The sequence below is a fragment of the Euprymna scolopes genome, chromosome 9, assembly GCF_053919585.1.
Source record: "Euprymna scolopes isolate OS-2025 chromosome 9, ASM5391958v1, whole genome shotgun sequence".
Classification (NCBI taxonomy): Eukaryota; Metazoa; Mollusca; class Cephalopoda; order Sepiida; family Sepiolidae; genus Euprymna; species Euprymna scolopes.
The window spans coordinates 84,499,711-84,520,321 of NC_136490.1; the positions used below are offsets into that span (position 1 = coordinate 84,499,711).

A 20,611-nucleotide genomic window follows, 5' to 3' on the forward strand; every position below is an offset into this window, starting at 1 on the left:
AAGTGTCCGGAAAATGGAGCAAATGGCAATAGGCCAGTGCTTCCGGGTTGCACTTGCTTACACCACTGCATTTATAGTTGCACTCTATCGGCCCCATGATAGCGGAGTTACTATCTTTAAGAGTATATCTGAGAAAATAGACCACATCCTGTTTGCACATCCCTCGGCTAACATCCACATCTGTGGTGACTTCAATGTCCATAACATGGAATGGCTGACCCATTCAAATGAGACAGACGATGAGGGGAGGTTTTGTCATGATTTTGCCATTGCTTATGACCTCACTCAGATTGTTTGCGAACCCACCCGTGTGCCCGATACTACTGGTCAATATGTAAGCCTCCTAGACCTTTTTCTCTCAACTTCCCCTGAGCTATGTTCATGTTCCGTTCATTCTCCTCTAGGATCCTCCGACCACTCCGTCGTATCAGTAAGATAAAAATGAAATATAATAAGTTCCCAGACGTACCCCTCCACTGTACTGTATACCGATACTCTATGGCTGACTGGGACAGTCCGTACATTCATATCTGATTTACCTCTGCAATTCCATGTTTAAAAAGGATGTGTCCTCTATAGTATCAAATCTGACTGAATGGTTAATTGTAGGCATAGACCAATTCATACCATCTAAAAAATTCCAACAAAAACCTAACAGCCAGCCATGGTTCTCCCCAGAATGTGCTGCTGCTATCGTGCACAGAAATCACTTTTTCCATAACTACCAACATAATAGATGCATTGAGACTAAAGCTGCTTTCAGGTCTGCCAGCAACCACTGTAAAAGAGTAATAAAAAATGCAAGAGAGCTATATGCCCAGTCTGTTAAATCCAAAGTAGCTGATCAGCGGCTTGGTTCTCACCAGTTTAGGCAAATAACAAATAGGATCCTGAACAGAAGTGTGCGTTCTATCCCAACCATTATCAATGGACCAGAGGTCATCTCGTCAGCATCAGACAAGGCCAAACTATTTGCCAAGAACTTTGCAGCTAATTCTACCCTATGCGACGAAGGCCATCAACTCCCCATATTTCCTCCTATAACACAGAACACGCTAGGTAACATACAAATATCTGTGCATGAGGTCGCCAAGCTAATCAAGAACCTTGATTCCAGTAAAGCAACTGGCTCTGACGGCATCCCAATTATAGTGTTAAAAAAGCTTCAACCAGAACTTGCTCCCATACTTACGAAACTGTTTAAGCGTTGCCTTAAGGAGAAGTGCTTTCCAACACCTTGGAAAACCTCATCAGTATGCCCTGTATTTAAGAATTCAGGTGATAAGTCATCTCCCTCTCAGTACAGACCAATAAACCTCCTGTGTGTTATGAGTAAGTTGCTGGAATCCATATTAAATAGAGAAATAGTAAACCACCTCAACAGAAACAATCTTCTTGGTGACACACAATATGGTTTCCGTTCTGCAAGATCTACCGCAGATGTGCTAACGGTTATATCTCACAGGATTAGTGAATCTCTTGACAAAGGCTTCCTTTCTAGAGCAATTGCTCTTGACATATCAAAGGCCTTCGACAAGGTGTAGCATAAGGGCCTACTTCACAAAATTTCCAGCTATGGTATAACTGGAAATGTTTTCTCAATCATTAAATCATTTCTCTCTGATAGGCTCATAAGAGTAGTGGTCGATGGACAAAAATCAGAGGCCTGCAGTATTAATGCTGGAGTCCCTCAAGGGTTAATCCTGGGCCCAACTCTCTTCCTGATCTACATCAATGACCTCCCTAAACACATACTTAAATCATTCGTTGACAACTATACTGATGACATGACCATCTACGGCAACACATCAAAGGCTGTAAATGACAAAGGTCTCTCTAATTCTCTCTCCTCTGATCTCGAGCGTGTGGTTCAGTGGGGGAAGTCGTGGCCTGGTTACCTTTAATGCATCTAAAACCAAACTCCTATCTTTACATCAACGCTCTGATCCCCATCTGGCATCAATTGAAATGGATGGTTCTCGTCTGGGAGAAGCCCCGTGCTTTGACAAGCTTCTGGGTTTGTCCTTTACTCCTGATCTGAAATGGAACACGTACATCAAGTCTGTTGCTAAGGTCGCTGGAAAGATGGTGGGATCCTTCTACCGCTCCAGAAGATATCTCACTACTGATGCAATTCTCTATCTATATAAAAGCCAAGTACGTCCAAGGATGGAATACTGCCATATCTGGGAAGGAGCTGCTAAAAACAGCCTATCCTGCCTTGACAGAGTACAAAATAGACTTCGTGGTTTAGTGGGGGATGCCCTTTTCTCGTCCCTGCAACCTCTCACCCACAGAAGAGACGTTGCGAGCCTATTGTTTTATCGTTATTTCCATGACAGGTGCTCGTCTGAACTCCAATCTCTGGTCTCCTCTCGCCAATCTTTCACGAAAAACACCCGTCTAGCTGAATCCACTGAAAAATTTCCCCCACTCTTTATCTATGCCTAAATCAAAATGCGGATTCCATGAACAAAGCTTCTTTCTTAAAACTGCACACCTGTGGAACTCTGTTCCGTCTGTCTGCTTCCCACCTGACTACAACTTAGATGTGTTCAAGTCCAATGTTAACAAATTCCTAATGAACCACCCCCTTAAGTAAACACTTCATCAAATCTCCACACTAACGTACTGTACTTGCAATAACCTTTATCCCGAGTGGCTTTCAGGCCTTGATAAGTGGTGACCATCGTGTAAAAAAAAAAAAAACATACTACTACATAAACTAGGAGTCGTCCCCCCCCCCCCCCCCCATCCAAAATGAGTACAATAGTTTGAGTCAGGCTTGTGGAGTTGGATTGTAAAAGTTTGATTCCTAGAATACCGACTCCGACTCCTCCGACTGGAAATCTATTCTGCAGATCCTCTTACACGTATTCAGCATTTCATACTTTTCATGTATCTTTTCTATGTCTAACATGCACTTGTATAATAAATCAACTGACATATACACTCTACCAGCTTTATTTATTTTTTTACTCATTTTAACCCCTAACAAAAACATGCTATGCGACATACAAATATCTGTGCATGATGTTGCCGAGCTAATCAAAAACCTTGATTTCAGTAAAGCAACTGGCTCTGATGGCACTCCAATTATAGTGCTAAAAAAGCTTCAACCAGAGCTAGTTCCCATACTTACATAGCGTTGTCTTATTAAAGAGAATTGCTTCACAACACCCTTGAAAATCTCATCAGTATGCCTTGTATTTAAGAATTCAGGTGATCGGTCATCTTCCTCTCGGTACAGACCAATAAGTCTCCTGTGCGTCATAAGTTGCTGGAATCCATGTTACATAGAGAAGTAGTCAACCACCTCAGCAGAAATAACCTTAGTGGCATACAATATGGTTTCCGTTCTGCTAGATCTACAGCAGATGTGGTAACAGTGATATCTCATAGAATTAGTGAATCTCTTGCCAGAGGCTTCCTTTCGAGGGCAATTGCTCTTGACATATCAAAGACCTTTGATAGGATATGGCATAAAGGTCTACTTCACAAGATCTCCAGCTATGGTATGGCTGAAAATGTCTTCTAAATTATTAAACCATTTCTGTCTAATAGGTTCATAAGAGTAGTGGTTGATAGGCAGAAATCAGAAGCTGACAGTATTAATGCCGGAGTCCTACAGAGACCCATCTTGGGCCCAACTCTCTTCCTGACCTACATCAATGATCTTCCAAATCACATCCTAAGATCATTCGTTGACATTTATGCTGATGACATTATCATCTATGGCAACATATCAAAGGCCATAAATGACCAAGTTCTCTCTGATTCTCTCTCCTCTGATCTGGAGCATGTAGTGCAATGGGGAAGAAGTGGCTGGTTAATTTTAATGCATCTAAAACCAAGCTTCTATCTTTGTATCATCAACACTCTAATCCCCTACCTGGCATCAATTGCTGGTGCTATCAGATCAGGCTGCAAAAATAAAAACAAAAACATCCCCCCCCCCCTCCACTCTCCTTTCTTTTTCTAAACCTACTACCCAACCCCGTCGGTGGGACATAAGAATACACCGACTGCCCCCCTGCAGAGAGTAAAAGCCTCTCAATGGGGCCACCTGTTGGCGACCCATAATGCCTAGGAAAGGGATCCTGGTGGCTGAGTAACTAATACCTAGGGAAAACAAAGGTATCAGTTGCAACTCTCCACTTTGGCCTCGTACTGGGCTAGACGGGCTGTTGGACGGGCCCGATCCAATCAATCAGCTGGTCACGTCAAGCTCTAAACCTGACTAACATAACAAGAAAATCCACTTGCACTCCCCACCTTTTTACAATAAACAGATTTAGAAAGCGGTGGCTCATGGGTCAATCCATTCACTGGACAAATGGACTTATCACGGCTGAAAAACAAATATTCTTACTAAAAAGAGGCTTTTGAAAAAAAAATTTATAGTAAAAATGGACGAACTACAGGTGCTTAGATTCACCAACAAGACGAGTATACCTCCCGTGTATCCCTGTTACTGTTGGGGCGAATGCCCCCCCCCCCCAAAAAAAAAACACCTCCCATATAGGGCTCTGGGGTGGGTGAGGAGCACGAGAGAAGAAAAATTACGAACTACAAAAATGGCCCACTATAAGCCTCAAAAAAGAAGTTATTCAGAAGTTTCTGATCTGACTAGCTCAGACTCAGAAACTGAAATAAACAAACAAACCTTCCCGAGATTTTTTGTAATAGAAACAATTGAAGGAGAACAAATAACAAAAATGTCTCCTTTCAAAATAGAAAGAATACTATCAAAAGGAATCAAACCAAAAACAAAAAAATGGCACACTGTTAATCGAAATAACAAACCAGAAACAAGCAACTGAAATTTACAAATGGAAACTTTTCGATGATCGAAAAATAAAAACCTACCCCCACAGAACATTAAACACTAGCAAAGGTGTAATCAGGTGCCCCGAACTAGCCCTGTGCCCCTTAGTAGAAACAAAAAATAATCTTAAAAATCAAAACGTCATTGATATCAAAAGAATTCAGATAAAAACAAGATCCGGCGAAATCATAGACTCAAACACTTACATATTAACATTTGATGCTCCTCAAATACCTAACATAAAAATAGGATATGAAAAAATAAACACTGAAATTTACATACCAAGCCCATTCAGGTGTCACAATTGTCATCGATATGGGCACCATAAAGATTGATGTACACGACCACCAACTTGCATGAGATGCGGAGACAAAGAAACACATACTGATTGTCAAAATGCATCAATTGCCATCAAAATCATAGCGCACACTCGAAGGAATGCAAAAAATGGGAAAAAGAAACTCCCAGAATAAAATACACCAAAAACATAAGTTTCCAAGAAGCCCGTAAACTAACAGAAAACACAAAATACTCTGAGATAACAAAAAGAAATACACAGCCTAACCTTGAACCAAATAATACAACAAAAACAAATCTCTCAAACACCCAAATTGAAATATTCATGAAATTACTCAACGAAATGAGAACTAATAGAAGACTTCAAAAAACCATGAAACAAACCATCACAGAAAGTAAAGATTTTTTAAAGAATATAACCGAAAAAAAACAGTCCTCAAACTAAAACTCTACCGCAAAAACCTATTAAGCTCCAAACAACAGCATCCATAGAAACAACCCCTACGACAGAAAAAATAAACAGACCCCAAAAGAACCCCACAAGACTGCTACCAATAAAAGCAAAATAAACAGATCCCGCTCAACCTCTAGATCAGGACCCCACCACCCACCGCGACCCCATTCGCGATCTGAAACCCGAAACACCCAAGCAAACATCGAAACTATGGACGTAGACATAAACAGTCCAAAACCAGAAAAAGACAAACCATGGCTCATAAAATACTTCAATAGAACATAAGAGGAACAAAACCCAACTTTGAAGAAATATTACTCCTTATAAAAACTTTCTGCCCTGCTATAATTGCCCTACAAGAAACCCACCTAAAAGAAGATAATACAATTAATATAAAACACTACTGCTCATATAACTACATAAACAAAAATTCAAACATAGCTACAGGAGAATCATCACTCCTTATAAACAAAAACATTCCACACAGTGAAATAAACCTAAAAACAAACATGCAAGCTGTTGCAATAACCGCAACATTCCATAAAACAATAACATTCTGTTCACTATACATCCCACCAAGTGAAAGAATAAAAGAAACTGAACTAAATGCCCTAATCCAACAACTACCAAAGCCATTCATACTAATGGGGGACCTAAACGGCCACAACAAACTATTGGCTAGTACAAGAAATGACAAACGTGGTAAAATAATCGAAACGCTACTTAATCAAAATCAATTATGCCTACTCAACACTAAAGAAAATACATATCTACACCCAGCAACAGGCACTCTCTCAGCTATTGATTTAGCAATTTGCGACCCAACTCTATTTATGAGCTACAACTGGAAAACACATGATACATGCGGAAGCGACCACTACCCAATTATACTAGAAAACAAAAACCCAGAACCAGACGACAAACCCTCCCGTTTGAATTAAAAAAAGGCAAACTGGGAAAAATTCCAAAACTCCTGCAAATCTAGACTGATACCAGAAGCAAACACCCAGACTGAGGATCACATAATATATTTCAACAATACACTCCTTTCCATTGCAAAAGAAAACATACCAAAAAGTTCTCACCCTACAAAAGTCAACAAACCATGGTATAACAAAGAATGCCAGGAAGCAGTGAGAATGCAACGTGCCAAACTAAGAAAATTTAAAAAGAATCCAACTAAGGAACACCTAAATCAATTTAAAAACAGCAAAAGCAAGAAAAATCATCAAAGAAGCAAAAGGAACACCTGGAAAAACTTTGTATCAAAAATAAATGAGAACACCAAAATCAAAAAAGTATGGGAGATGGTAAGAAAAATATCTGGGAAAAACAATAAAGACCCAATGAAACACCTTACTTGCAATAACATAAAAATTACTAACAAAGAAAATATTGCAAACAAACTAGCTGAACAATTCTCTATAAACTCATCAAAAAAAACAATCAAAGAAATTCCAAACCCTAAAACAGAACGAAGAAAAGAATTAACTTCAAATCAAAAAACCAACCATTCAACAGAACAGAACTAAGAGGCAATCCAAAAATCTCATGATACAGCAGTAGACCCTGACGAAATCCACTATCAATTTCTAAAAAAAAAAACCTACCAAAACCATCTCTCAACTACCTTCTACAAATATACGACGAAATATGAATGAACAATAACATCCCCCAAAACTGGAAAGAAGCCATTCCAATACTTAAACCAAAAAGAGACCATTCAGATCCAACAAATTACCGACCTATTGCCCTCACCAGCTGCATATGCAAAACCTTCGTAAGGATGGTCAATGAAAGACTAACATGGTACCTTGAAAGCAAAAGCCTGATAACAGACTATCAATCAGGCTTCAGGAAAAATAGAAGCCCCATCGACCACCTAATCAGATTAGAAACATTCATCAGAGAAGCTTTTGCCAGAAAAGAACACCTAATAACAATCTTTTTCGACCTAGAAAAAGCATATGACACTACTTGGAAATATGGCATTAAAAAAGACCTATATGAACTTGGATTTAGGGGCAGAATTCCAGAATTCATTTGCAATCCCTTAAATAATAGACACTTCCAAGTAAGACTAGGCAACACACTCCAGCCCAAAAAGAACAAGAAATGGGGGTACCTCAGGGTAGCATCTTATCTGTCACCCTTTTCAACATAAAAATAAATAAAATCATTGAAAACATAAACCCTGGTACTAACTGTGCCCTATACGTGGATGACTTACTCATCTGCTACCGATCAAAATACATAACCACAGCTGAACGAAAAGTGCAACTTTGTCTAAATAAAATAAACGAATGGGCCACAGAAAATGGTTTTAAATTCTCAAAAGAAAAAACAAAATGTGTTAATTTCTGTAAACTCCAAAGAACTCATCATGATCCCATTCTAAAACTGGATAACAATATCATCCCTGTCGTTGAACAACACAAGTACCTGGTCTTAATATACGACAGGAAACTGACCTTCATACCTCACATAAAAAAATCTAAAAACAAAATGTCACAAGGCCATTAAACTGATCAAAGTCCTAGCCCACACTGATTGGGGTGCTGACAAAACCACACTACTTAAACTATACCGTTCTTTAATAAGATCCAAGCTGGATTTGGGATGCTTCAACCAGAGAATCATATATAAAAGAACTAAACACAATACATCACCAAGGCTTAAGACTGGCTCTCAGAGCCTTCACCACTTCACCAGTGGAAAGCCTATACACCGAGACACTTAGACGGAAAAAACTAGCCCTTCAATACTGCTTAAAACTCTCATCATGTTCATTAAACCCTGCAAACAATTGTTTTCTACCCACAACACACAAACTTCTTCAATGGGAGAGAAAATATTATTAAACCATACAGCCTACGTATAAAAGACCTTACAAAAGCCCAAATAGATACCACAGAAATCCATGTTTCCCCCAAACCAAAATCTCCACCTTGGCGAATTAAACAGCCATCGGTAAATTTAAAACTCAAGAATGTAACAAAATCTTCTAAATCCAACACACATCCCCTAACTTATACAAATAACTTCAATAATATATTAGAACAATATAAAAACTGGACACACATCTACACAGATGGCTCCAATGAACTAAACAAAGCTGGAAGTGCAGCCATATCTAACAACATTATGCTACAAAAACGTCTCCCAGACAACTGCTCAATTTTCAGTGCTAAATCAACAGCCATAGACCTAGCTTTAGACATCATCCAAAAAACCAAGTCAAACAAATACTTAATATTATCTGATTCACTTTCAGTCTTAATGTCATTAAATAACAAAAACTTGAACAACCCCTTAATCATAAACCTCCTGGAAAGAATCGCCTCCCTTTCCAAAAACACTGACATTGTATTCTGCTGGATTCCCAGCCACATAGGACTCAAAGGCAACGAAAAAGCTGATACAGCAGCAAAAAAATCTTTAAAAATGAATATCAGCAATACAAAAGTACCTCACACTGATTACAAACCACTAATCTGAGAGTCCATCTTTCAAACTCCTTGGCCTAACGTTCACAGGAAACATGAGTTGGAACAATTACATTGAAGGCATTGCCAGGGCCGCTGCAAGAAAGGTAGGCTCTCTCTACCGTGCTAGAAAACTACTAACACCCGAAAGTATCCTGTACCTCTATAAGGCCACCATTCGCCCATGTATGGAGTATTGCTGCCACATCTGGGCTGGTGCATCTGCTACTAGTCTCTCGCTCCTTGACAAGGTTCAAAAGAGAGTCGCAAATCTGATAGGCCCTGAACTGGCATCTAAGCTTCAGCCTCTGTCCCATCGACGAAATGTTGCATCCCTCTGCCTGTTCTACAAGTATTTTAGTGGTGAATGCTCTGATGAACTGCAATCACTTGTGCCCCCACGACGCGAGCACCCTCGACAAACCCGACAGGCTACTAGATCCCACCCCCACACTGTAGAGGTCCCTAGATGTAAAAGATCTTTTTACTCCAATAGTTTCTTCCCCAGAACTGCAAGACTCTGGAATTCCATTCCAGGTCCCTGCTTCCCCAACAGTACTGACGTGCAGAAGTTCAAGTGTAACGTGAACCGACACCTTGCTGCCCAAATCCCTACATAGTACCCCAGTAGTTGTTGCCCCTGATAGTAGCCCCCTACACCAAAGTGGCAATTTGCCTTGTTTGGGGTGAAAATGTAATAAAAAAAAAAAAAAAAAAAAAAAAAAAATCAACAAATACATCACTTCCAAGGTGGGAGGAGTCATGGAATGTCTGCAAGAATAACAAGTTCCAACAGGTGAAACCCAACCTCGGGAAAAGAATGGAGGGCAGGACCTCTAGCTGGGAGAAGACAAAAAGCGAAGAAACAGTAATGACAAGACTTCAAATAGGACACACCAGGATCACTCTCTCGTATCTGTTAAAAGGCGAAGAGGCCCCATTCTGTGTGTCATGTCATGAGCTTTACACGATGAAACATATCCTGATAGACTGCGTGAATCTCCAGCAGATACGAATGAGGTACTACCGTGAAGGTAGTCTAAAAGATCTTTTTCACAGAGTGGACCCTGGCAATATCCTGAAATTCCTAAGAGAAACAAGATTATATAACAAAATCTAAAACCCTAATAAACAACAAACAAACATAACCAAATAACCACTTCAGAAAAACCTAAAACCCAAATAACAAACAAAATACAACCAAACAACCTTTCCAGCAAAATCAAATTACCTAATAGACAACAAACATAACAAAATAACCTCTTCAGCATTAAATGACCCACAAAGGTTGATATGCTGGTTGAATAAACCATCCATCCATCCATCCATCATCAATTGAAATGAATGGCTTTCTTGTTGGGGAGGCTCCGTGTTTTGACAACTTCTGAACTGGAAAAATGGTGGGGTCTTTCATTTGATCCAGTAGATATCTCACTGCTTATGCAAGAGCCTAAGTAAGAGCCAGGTATATCCAAAGGTGGAGTACTGGTGCCACATCTGGGCAGGAACTGCTAGAAAACTCTTATCCTGCCTTGACAAAGTTCAAAATAGACTTTGTAACTTAGTGGGGTAACCCTTTTCTCTTTCCTGCAACCTCTTTTCCACTGAGGAGACGTCTCTGCTGTATCGTTATTTTCATGGCAAGTGCATGTCTGAGCCTCAATCTATGGTCCCCCCTTGCCAAACTTTCATGAAAAACACTTGTCTAGCTGAAACCACTATCAATAATTTCCCCCACTCTTTATCTGTGCCTAAACCTAAACTTAGATTCCATGAACAATGCTTCTGTTTTAGAACTGCACCCCTGTGGAACTTTCTTCCATTTGCCTGCTTTCCAGCTAACTACAATTTGATCGTATTGAAGTCCAACATAAACAAATTCTTGATGAGCCATCCCCTTAAGTAATCCAATTTACCAAATTTCCACTACTAATGATTACTACAATATTGTCCCATTGACTTCTGTACACTCATTAACAATTATCCTCGAGTGACCTGTGGGCCTTGATAAGTGGTGACTCTTATGTAAAAAAAAAAAAAAAAAAAAGGAAAAAGGTATAAAGGGCTATAGCGCCATGGGTTGCTTCTTATTGATTTATGCCTGCAATTTGGGGGGGGTGGGGGGATAAGATTGTAATTCCAGATCGATCCCGGACTAATCCAATTGCCAAATTCCATTTGATTCAGGAACTGGATAACTTTCAGATTACAATCACAGTGATCTTACTCAAAGATGGAAGTTTCATTGATCTTGTGTGACATCACAACCAAAACAAAAACAGCTGTCCAGACAGGATCCAATGGACCGAAATCTCTTGATGAAGTGGAAGCATTACAGTACAATACAGAATATGATATATCTCCAAAAATAAAAGCAAAAACATAAAAAAACAACTAAATTGTGCAAACCACTGCTTATGAAGCAATTAAGTTATTGCTTATTCACCAAACCTGTTTTCCTGCTCTTATTTACTTATACTGCTTCCCTATTTTTGGAATTCATAATTTATCATTCTATGACTAAGTGTAATATTTAAATATAGGGCCTATAATGGCCACATTTTTATTGTTACTGAGTTATTTTACTAAAATAACTGGCACAAATGTCATTTTTAACTGTTTACTTTAAATGGATAATAATTTGATTCCAAGACCTGTCTGTTCTGCATGATAATCATTAAAAATCCTTATACTCCTAAATCCTCCCCAAATCCCTGTATCTCTATATTGTATATTAATGCTGTGTTCTTGTTTTATCATCTCTCCTGTTCCAACTTGGCAAAAAACAAATTGCTCTTCTCCCCAAGCTGATATAAAATCACACTTTGCCCGTTCCTTGGGAGGAGGGTTTAGCTTCCGGTCCTAAACTTTAGTAGGCTGACCTTTTAAAAATCAGTAAATACTAAACATCTAAATTTCTATTGCTAAGGCATGCATTAGCTTAACCTACATTTATACTCTAGAATATCTATAAAATAGATAAGTAATAGTCACAGTTTGTGATCTATATTAACTAGCAACTATATCTTTCTTTCACTTAGATGGGATATAGTACTGGTGATTATGTTTACATGAAAACTAACTCCTAAAGCACATTTCGAAATGCACCCTAAGCCTTATACTATAATTACCAATTAGTTGCCTGGTGCTACCAGATCAGGCTGCCCTGTGGCTTCCTGAGACGAAATGCACCTACATTGACGTTTTTTGTTTTCTGATCTTTTTTGTAAAACTTAATTATGTTCTGCAAAACCAAAAACAAAAACAACAGCCTATTCCCCCCCCCCCCTTTTTATTTTATTTTTTCCTACCTTACTCCCGGTCCTGGATATGACCTTAAACTACATCCGATGGTGAGGTCCGGCTTACGGGCTTGGGGAGTGTGGAGCCACCTCTTAATTGCCATTGCTCCCAGGTCCACCCTGACCCGGAGTGGTAGTACCTGTTAGGGTCCCAACTATGGGTTAAATAGAAACAGATTTTAAAAAGGAAAAGAAACAACAAAAAAAGAAAGAAAAAGAAAACAAATATATTCTATTAAATTATCTATTTATTTATTTATTTTTTTGCCCTGTCGGTAGGGCATGAGAACAAACCGACTGCCCCCCTGCAGAGGGTAAAAATCCCTCAATGGGGCAACCAGTTAGCCGTGGGTTGCTACCCGTAAAGTCTTAGGACGTGATCCTGGTGATTGAGCGAACCTAAACCAGGATACATAGAAGTTTAGGCACCGCAACACATTACTTTGGCCCTTACTTCGATTAGACGGGCGGTCAGAGAGGCCCGATCCGACCAATCGGCCAGTCACGCCAAGCCCCACCATATATTGCCCATTCCCAAAACTTACTACTAATACAACACATCCCCCCTCTCCCACAAATAACCCTACTCCCTAATATATGATGGAAAGCGGTGGCTGAGGGTCAATCGATTAGGTGTGAATATCGATGACGAGGCTGTAAACCCCTCAGGATTGCTACAGATCCCATAGCAATATCAAGAGAGAACAGATAATCATTATGATACCACCAAAGTCGGTTATATCATCATTGTATCCCTGTAGAGGCTGGGCGAATGGGTTTCCCCCCCAGGCTCTTCCCAAATAGGACTCCGAGGTGGGTGGGGAACAAAGATGACGAAAAAAGAAAACAAAATATATGGCTTATTCCTCCCAAAAACCACCCAACCACCCAAAGAGAACCCACTCTGATGTCTCTGACATCAGTAGCTCTGACGAAGAGACGATAAAACCAAGGAACTCAACATTCGTAGTAATAGAATCAATGGAGGAAACTCCTTTGAGCAAACTATCACCTTTTAAAATTGAAAAAAAATCTTAAAACTCTAAAACCAAAGTCTATTAAAAAACAATTTAACGGCAGCCTACTAATAGAAACCCATAACGAAGAACAAACTAAAGAAATATTGAAACTAAAATTATTTGAAAACATCAAAGTCAAATGCTACAGACATCCAACCCTAAATACTTGCAAAGGAGTAGTGAAAAGCCACGAACTTGCACTTTGTCCCTTGGAGGAAATCAGGACAAACTTACAGAAACAGAATGTGTTAGATGTTCGCAGAGTTCAAATTAAAAAAAACAGTGAGAAAATCGATACCAATACATATATACTAACTTTCGATTCCCTCACCATACCCAAAGAAGTGAAAGTCGGATATATGAAAATAAATGTAGAAATTTATATTCCAAACCCCCTCCAATGCTTCAAGTGCCAGAAGTTTGGACACCATCAAGATCGGTGCACACGATTACCAGTGTGTGGAAGATGTGGAGAAAGTGGCCCACACATTGACTGCAGAAAAGATTTCAAGTGTGCCAACTGCCTGGGAAACCATGGCGCTGGCTCTAGATATTGCGAAATATGGAAAAGAGAAAAAGAAGTGACCAAACTAAAACATATAAAAAATATATCCTACCCAGAGGCCAGGAAAATCATCGAAACTAAAACATATGCAGATGCAACAAAAAAAACTAATCCAATCAACAATCAAAATGGTCATATACATGTAACGGATACAACTGACAAGAAAATTGATGTCCTAAGCAAACTAATAAAGGAAATGAAAGAACTATTAGAAGAAATGAGGAAAATGAATAGTGCAATGTCTGCAACCAATCCAAGGATAATATTAAGTAAAGACACTACTGAACCACAAAAAGAAACAAAACCACAAACCATTTCTACAAAAACAACCGAACAACCATCAAACACATCACAAGCCAGAAAAGAATCAAAAATCCCCCCAGACAAAAAAAAAAACAAACAAAAACAGGAAAAGAAAGATCCCGATCTATATCTCGAACAGGGACTCCGACAGAAAATAGATTTGAGGGATTGGAGACGATGGAAGTTGAACACAATTCCAAATGATGAACAAAATATTACAATGGAATATCAGAGGGATAAAAGCAAACCAAAATGAACTCACATTATTAATAACAAATATGAGCCCAGCACTTGTCTGTCTACAGGAGACCTTTCTGAAAGAAAATAATACCATCAACATAAAACACTACACATCTTACAACTACATAAATAAAGATACGGACAGAGCTTCTGGAGGCACATCAATACTTGTGAAGAATGAAGTCCCTCAAAGACAAATAAATATAAACACAAACTTGCAAGCAATTGCAGTTTCAGTGACTCTACATAGAACTATAACACTTTGCTCAATATACATCCCTCCAAAAGATACAATCAACGAAACTGAGATAACTCAATTAATAAAACAACTCCCTAAACCCTTTTTTCTACTAGGAGATCTCAACAGTCACAATGTAATATGGGGAAGTAAAGAAACAAATAAAAAAGGAAAAGAAATAGAAAACATAATAAATAAAAATAATCTATGCCTCCTTAATAATCAAAACTACACCTATATGTACCCAGCAACAGGTACTTTCACCGCCATTGACCTTACCTTATGTGATCCTTCCATATATATGGACTATGACTGGAAAGTACACAATGACACCTGTGGGAGTGATCATTTCCCAATCATCCTGGAAAGTCTAAGTACTAGCACTGAACAAAAAACACCCAAATGGAACCTACATAAAGCGGATTGGGAAGACTTCCAGGAACAGTGCAAAAACCAATTAATTATCGAAAAGAATGATGAAGATGACCATTTGAACTACTTCATTAAAACACTCACAAACATAGCAAATAATACCATACCGAAAACAACCAAAACCAACAATCACAACAAACCTTGGTTCACAAAAGAATGCAGAAAAGCCATCAGAGCTCGACGAGCTGCCTTGAGAAAATTCGAAAAGTATCCAACAAGCGAAAATCTGGATTTCTTCAAAAACAACAGAGCAAAAGCCAGACGAATCATAAAGGAATCCAAAAGAACAACTTGGAGAAATTATATATCCAAAATTAATGTGAATACCAAGGCGAAAACAGTTTGGAACATGATGAGGAAAATAGAAGGAAAGTGTAGTAGTACACCAATATCCCACATCTCTAAAGGCAACAAAATATACACCGATCAAAAAGACATTTCCAATAACCTGGCAGATAATTTATCAAAAATTTCATTATGTGACAGACAAACAGAGAAATTCAAAAAGATTAGAGAAAAGGAAGAGAAAAAGAAAATTCTTTTTAAATCACAAAATACTGAAAAATACAACCAACCTCTTACCTTGCCTGAATTAAAAGAATCGCTAACCAAATCCCATGACACAGCTACAGGGCCCGATGAAATTCCATATGAAATCCTCAAAAAACTTCCAGAAACCTCAATGAAATACCTACTTGAAATTTTCAATATTATATGGTCCAGTGGAAACATACCCGAGACCTGGAAAGAGGCCACAATAATACCAATCCCCAAATCTGAAAACTCAAACCTCCAATCCCAATCAAGTAACGTCTCAGATCCATTGAATTTCAGGCCAATAGCTCTAACAAGCTGCATTTGTAAGACCATGGAAAGGATTATAAACAAAAGACTAATCTGGTTCCTGGAAACAGAGAATCTTATTACAGAATTTCAAACAGGATTCAGGAAAAACCGAAGTTCAATAGACCACATAGTCAGACTTGAAACCTTCATCAGAGAAGCCTTTGTAAGGAAGGAACATTTAACAGCACATGGAAAAAGCCTACGATACTGTGTGGAAGTACGGTGTTACAAGGGATCTAAAGGCGCTTGGACTAAAAGGCAGAATGCCAATTTTTATTGAAAATTTTTAAAAAAATAGACGGTTCAGAATAAAGGTTGGCACAGCTCTCTCGGACTTGAAAGAACAAGAGAATGGAGTACCTCAAGGGAGTATACTGTCAGTGACCCTGTTCAGTATCCGAATTAACAACATTGTAAAAAACCTTAACCCTGGGGTAGATTGCTCCCTATATGTGGATGACTTCCTAATATGCTGTAGATCTAGATATATATCTATAATAGAAAGGAAGCTTCAATTGTGCTTAAACAAAGTAATGAGATGGACGGAAGAGAATGGATTTAGATTCTCCAAAAGAAAAACGAAATGCATGCATTTCTGCAAACTAAAGAACATGCATAATGATCCTGTCCTAACCATGGAAGGAATGCCCATACCCGTTACTGACCAGTACAAATTCTTAGGGATTTTATTTGACAAAAAGTTAACATTCATCCCACACATAAACTATCTGAAAAAAAAATGTAACAAAGCTGTAAATCTTTTGAGAGTGGTAGCACATACCGATTGGGGTGCAGACAGGGAAACACTCCTTAAACTTTACAGAGCACTAGTCCGCTCAAAGCTAGACTACGGTTGTTTCATATATGGATCAACCCGAACATCATATATAAAAAGCCTAGACCCTATTCACCATACTGGCCTAAGATTGGCCCTAGGAGCATACAGAACTTCCCCTGTGAACAGTCTATACACGGAAGCACACGAACCCCCACTAGATCTAAGGCGAGAAAAGTTAGCCCTTCAATATTTACTGAAACTGAAGTCTTGCCCAAACAACCCTGCATACCAATGTACCTTCTATCCTAAATATGAAGAACTCTTTAACATGAGAAGAAAAACTATCAAAACGTTCGGGCTCCGAATGAAGGAAAGCATTGAAGAATCGAAAATTCCAATCTCCAGCATTCACAACTTCATACTGCCTAAAACACCCCCATGGACCATGAAACAAGTTGAAATAAAACTCAACCTAAACAAAAAGTCCAAATCTATCACAAACCCTATTGAATACCACGACGAACTTCAACATTTAAAATTACAATATTCAGACTACACCTTTATCTACACAGACGGGTCTAAAAGCAACAATCACACTGGATGTGCAGCAACGTACCATAAAACCACAATGAAGAGAAATCTCCAAAATGAAGCATCTATATTCACTGCAGAGACTATAGCTATCGATCTAGCACTCAACATAATTTCAGAGGAAACCACCAAAAACTTCATCATTCTCACAGATTCTCTATCAGTCCTATTATCTATACAAAATCAAAAACAAGAAAATCCACTAACAACAAAATTAATAGAAAAAATCAATATCTTTTCAACTACTAAAAACATTATTCTTGTCTGGATCCCCAGCCATGTGGGGATCAAAGGCAATGACAGGGCAGATATAGCTGCAAAAAGATCTTCTCACCTTCCAACTGACAATTTTAAGATTCCACATACTGATCTTAGACCCCAGATAAAAGCATACATACAGGAAAAATGGCAACTGCGGTGGAGTCAGCAAGAGGGCAACAAATTATACTCAATCAAACCTGAACTTAAGGAACGATGTCCGGACATCAAGAGATCACGCCGAGAAGATGTGATACTGACTCGGCTGCGCATAGGGCACACCAACTTTACTCATTCTTATATACTAAATGGAGAATCGGCGCCAGAGTGCATCCCATGCCAGGAGACACTCACAGTAAAACATATCCTAGTTGGGTGTGATGACCTTGCCCCAACTAGAAAATTATATTATACAGAAAGCAATATGGAAGACCTTTTTGAAAAGGTCAACTCAGCAAATATTCTAGCATACCTAAGGAAAGTAAATTTATATAAGAAAATTTAAGGAAATTTAAAGTCACCCAAATATACACATCCATGTATAAATACAACATTTAATTTCTTAGTTCAATTTTATAAAAAAAGGGAGGAAAGGCTGAAAAAGTCATTCCCCCCCCTCCCAATAAAAAAAGTTAAAAAAAAAAAAAAAAAGGACTCCGGCATTAAATGACCACATAGGTTGATATGCCGTAAAACCAATCAATCAATCAATCAATCAATCAACCAATTAGTTGCTAATCCACAAACCATATTTGATCTTTTCTTAACCCTAGTAGATATTCACCTTTAATCTACACCCTGTACTCATACATATCTCTTTTAAAAACATAACCACATCTTCCAATATTATTCCTATTCTGAGGAACAGATACTTATTCTTTTATACTAACTCTATTAATTCTAACTATCTATGCGAGAGCATAGAAATATCTAGCTTTGAAATCAGGCACAGTGAAAACAATCTCGGTGCTGATGGACCAGTAGATCTGGTCAGGTCATTCATCTAGGAGAAGGAAAACTCCGATTTGTAAACCTGTGCCACTGACCTCCTATGTCTTGGCACCAAACGGGAGGGGGAGGCCTCCTCAGTACTGAATGATAACCTCCCCAGCCGGTGACTTGATCAAAATACTGGTTTGCAAACCTAAACTGCCTAAGGAGTAGATAGGCTCTGCCTGTTGCCCGACTTCCATACTCTTTTGCCTATTAACCAGGAGCAGAGGTGTGGCCACAAGGACTCACTAGAGACGCCCAGTGCTTAACCTTGTTTCCTGACTAGGGCCATGAATGCCGTCCTTCACATTTGCCTTATTCCCTTCTCCTATACCTGGGCATCTTTGGAGTGCTTGTTTACCATATATGCTAACATGATTGGACTGGACAACTCCTGTCGGACAGGTTTGAGGGTACCGGTTTGACAGTTGCTGTTTCCGACTGACAGTACAAGAACCCTAACTCTTTGGTAGCACTTAGAGCAGCTGTTCTATCATCAGTTGTATAGTATCGGGATGTTTGTAGTCCATGTCATTCATCTCTGGTGGGCATTCCCGAGGCCACATACCTATGGATAAGGAGCTGGTTGATGGTCTACTCGTATTGCATGTTTGTGGCTATGCACATCCGTTTTGCCTAGCACCTCACCCTAGATCTAAAACTACGAAATAAAATGAAATAACAGCTCAATCCAAAAAAACATTCAAACCAGACACACACTCAAATAATTTGTCTCCTCTCTTGAAGCTTGCATTTACAAATATCCAAGGACTTAGAACTAACTTAGATGATGTAGAATCATTTCTCTTAGCAAACTTCCAAGATATCTTAGCACTTAGTGAAACTAACTTGCACTCCTCCATCCCCTCTAACATCTTTAACACATCTGGTTATCTTCCACTTGGTTGTAAGGACTCTGACAGACACATGCACGGACTTGGAGTCTATATTCGTAACACCCTCCCCATGTCTAGGGAATCTAAACTAGAATCAGGTGACCAGGCCTTCATGTGCTTTAAACTAACTTTACAACATAGCATTAGCTACCTGTATTGTCTTTATTGCTCTCCATCAACCCAGGACTGTACTATAATCAATCATGTCTGTCTACAGCATAGTTGTAGCACTCTCCCTTGACACTAGCACCCAAATACATGTATTTGGTGATCTAACGCCCACCACATAAATAGGCTTGGCTTCTCTAACTACACTGACACAGCTGGTAGCGTTATTTATAACTTTGCTATATACCATTCCTTAACACAGAAAGTAACATTCCCAACCCGTCTCCCAGATCATCAGGACTAGTAAGCCTCACTTCTGGATCTATTCCTGACAACAGTTCCTGAGAATTGTAACAAATGCTCATTGCCCACTCGGGAATGCTCATCATGCTGTGATAATGATAGACATCACTCTACACTTTCAACTCCAAGTTGAAGAGCCATTGATCAAAATGACAAGGTACTAAAATAAGGTTGACTGGGATGCCATTAGAGATCACATCAGAAATGTCCTATGGAGAAATATCTTTTTTTCTTCCTGCAGAATAGTGTGCAAATGAGACTACTGAATGGTTCAAAGCAGCAATTCAAGCACATGTTCCTACATGAAAATTCTGTAGCAAACCCCATTCTTCCCAATGGTTTACTTCTACATGCGCAGCTTCCATTGCTCAGAGGCAACATGCATATCGTAGATTTATTCAGCATAAGTCCTGTACAAACAGACAAAGTATATAGAAGCTAGAAGTAATTGTAGGAAAGAAGTAGCGACAGCTAAGAGTGAATATACTGAAATCACCACCATTGAAGCGCAGAAATTAGGAACTCATGATTTCTGGAAAATAAAACAGTATAGGAAATGATTCACAAAATAAATAGGAAAAACAACCCTAAAGTGGTTGATGAGGCCATTAAACCCCAAACAAACAAACAAAATGCATCTGAAGAAGGTCAGTTACATAAATTGAAACATTCAAA

The 20,611-nt window shown here is 38.9% G+C and overlaps 1 protein-coding gene across 4 annotated transcripts in view; it reads left to right on the plus strand.

Moving 5' to 3' along the window:
- LOC145284740 (lymphocyte-specific helicase-like) overlaps nucleotides 1–20,611 on the plus strand; it is a 208,632-nt gene that overhangs the window by 82,778 nt on the left and 105,243 nt on the right. The window lies entirely within an intron of this gene.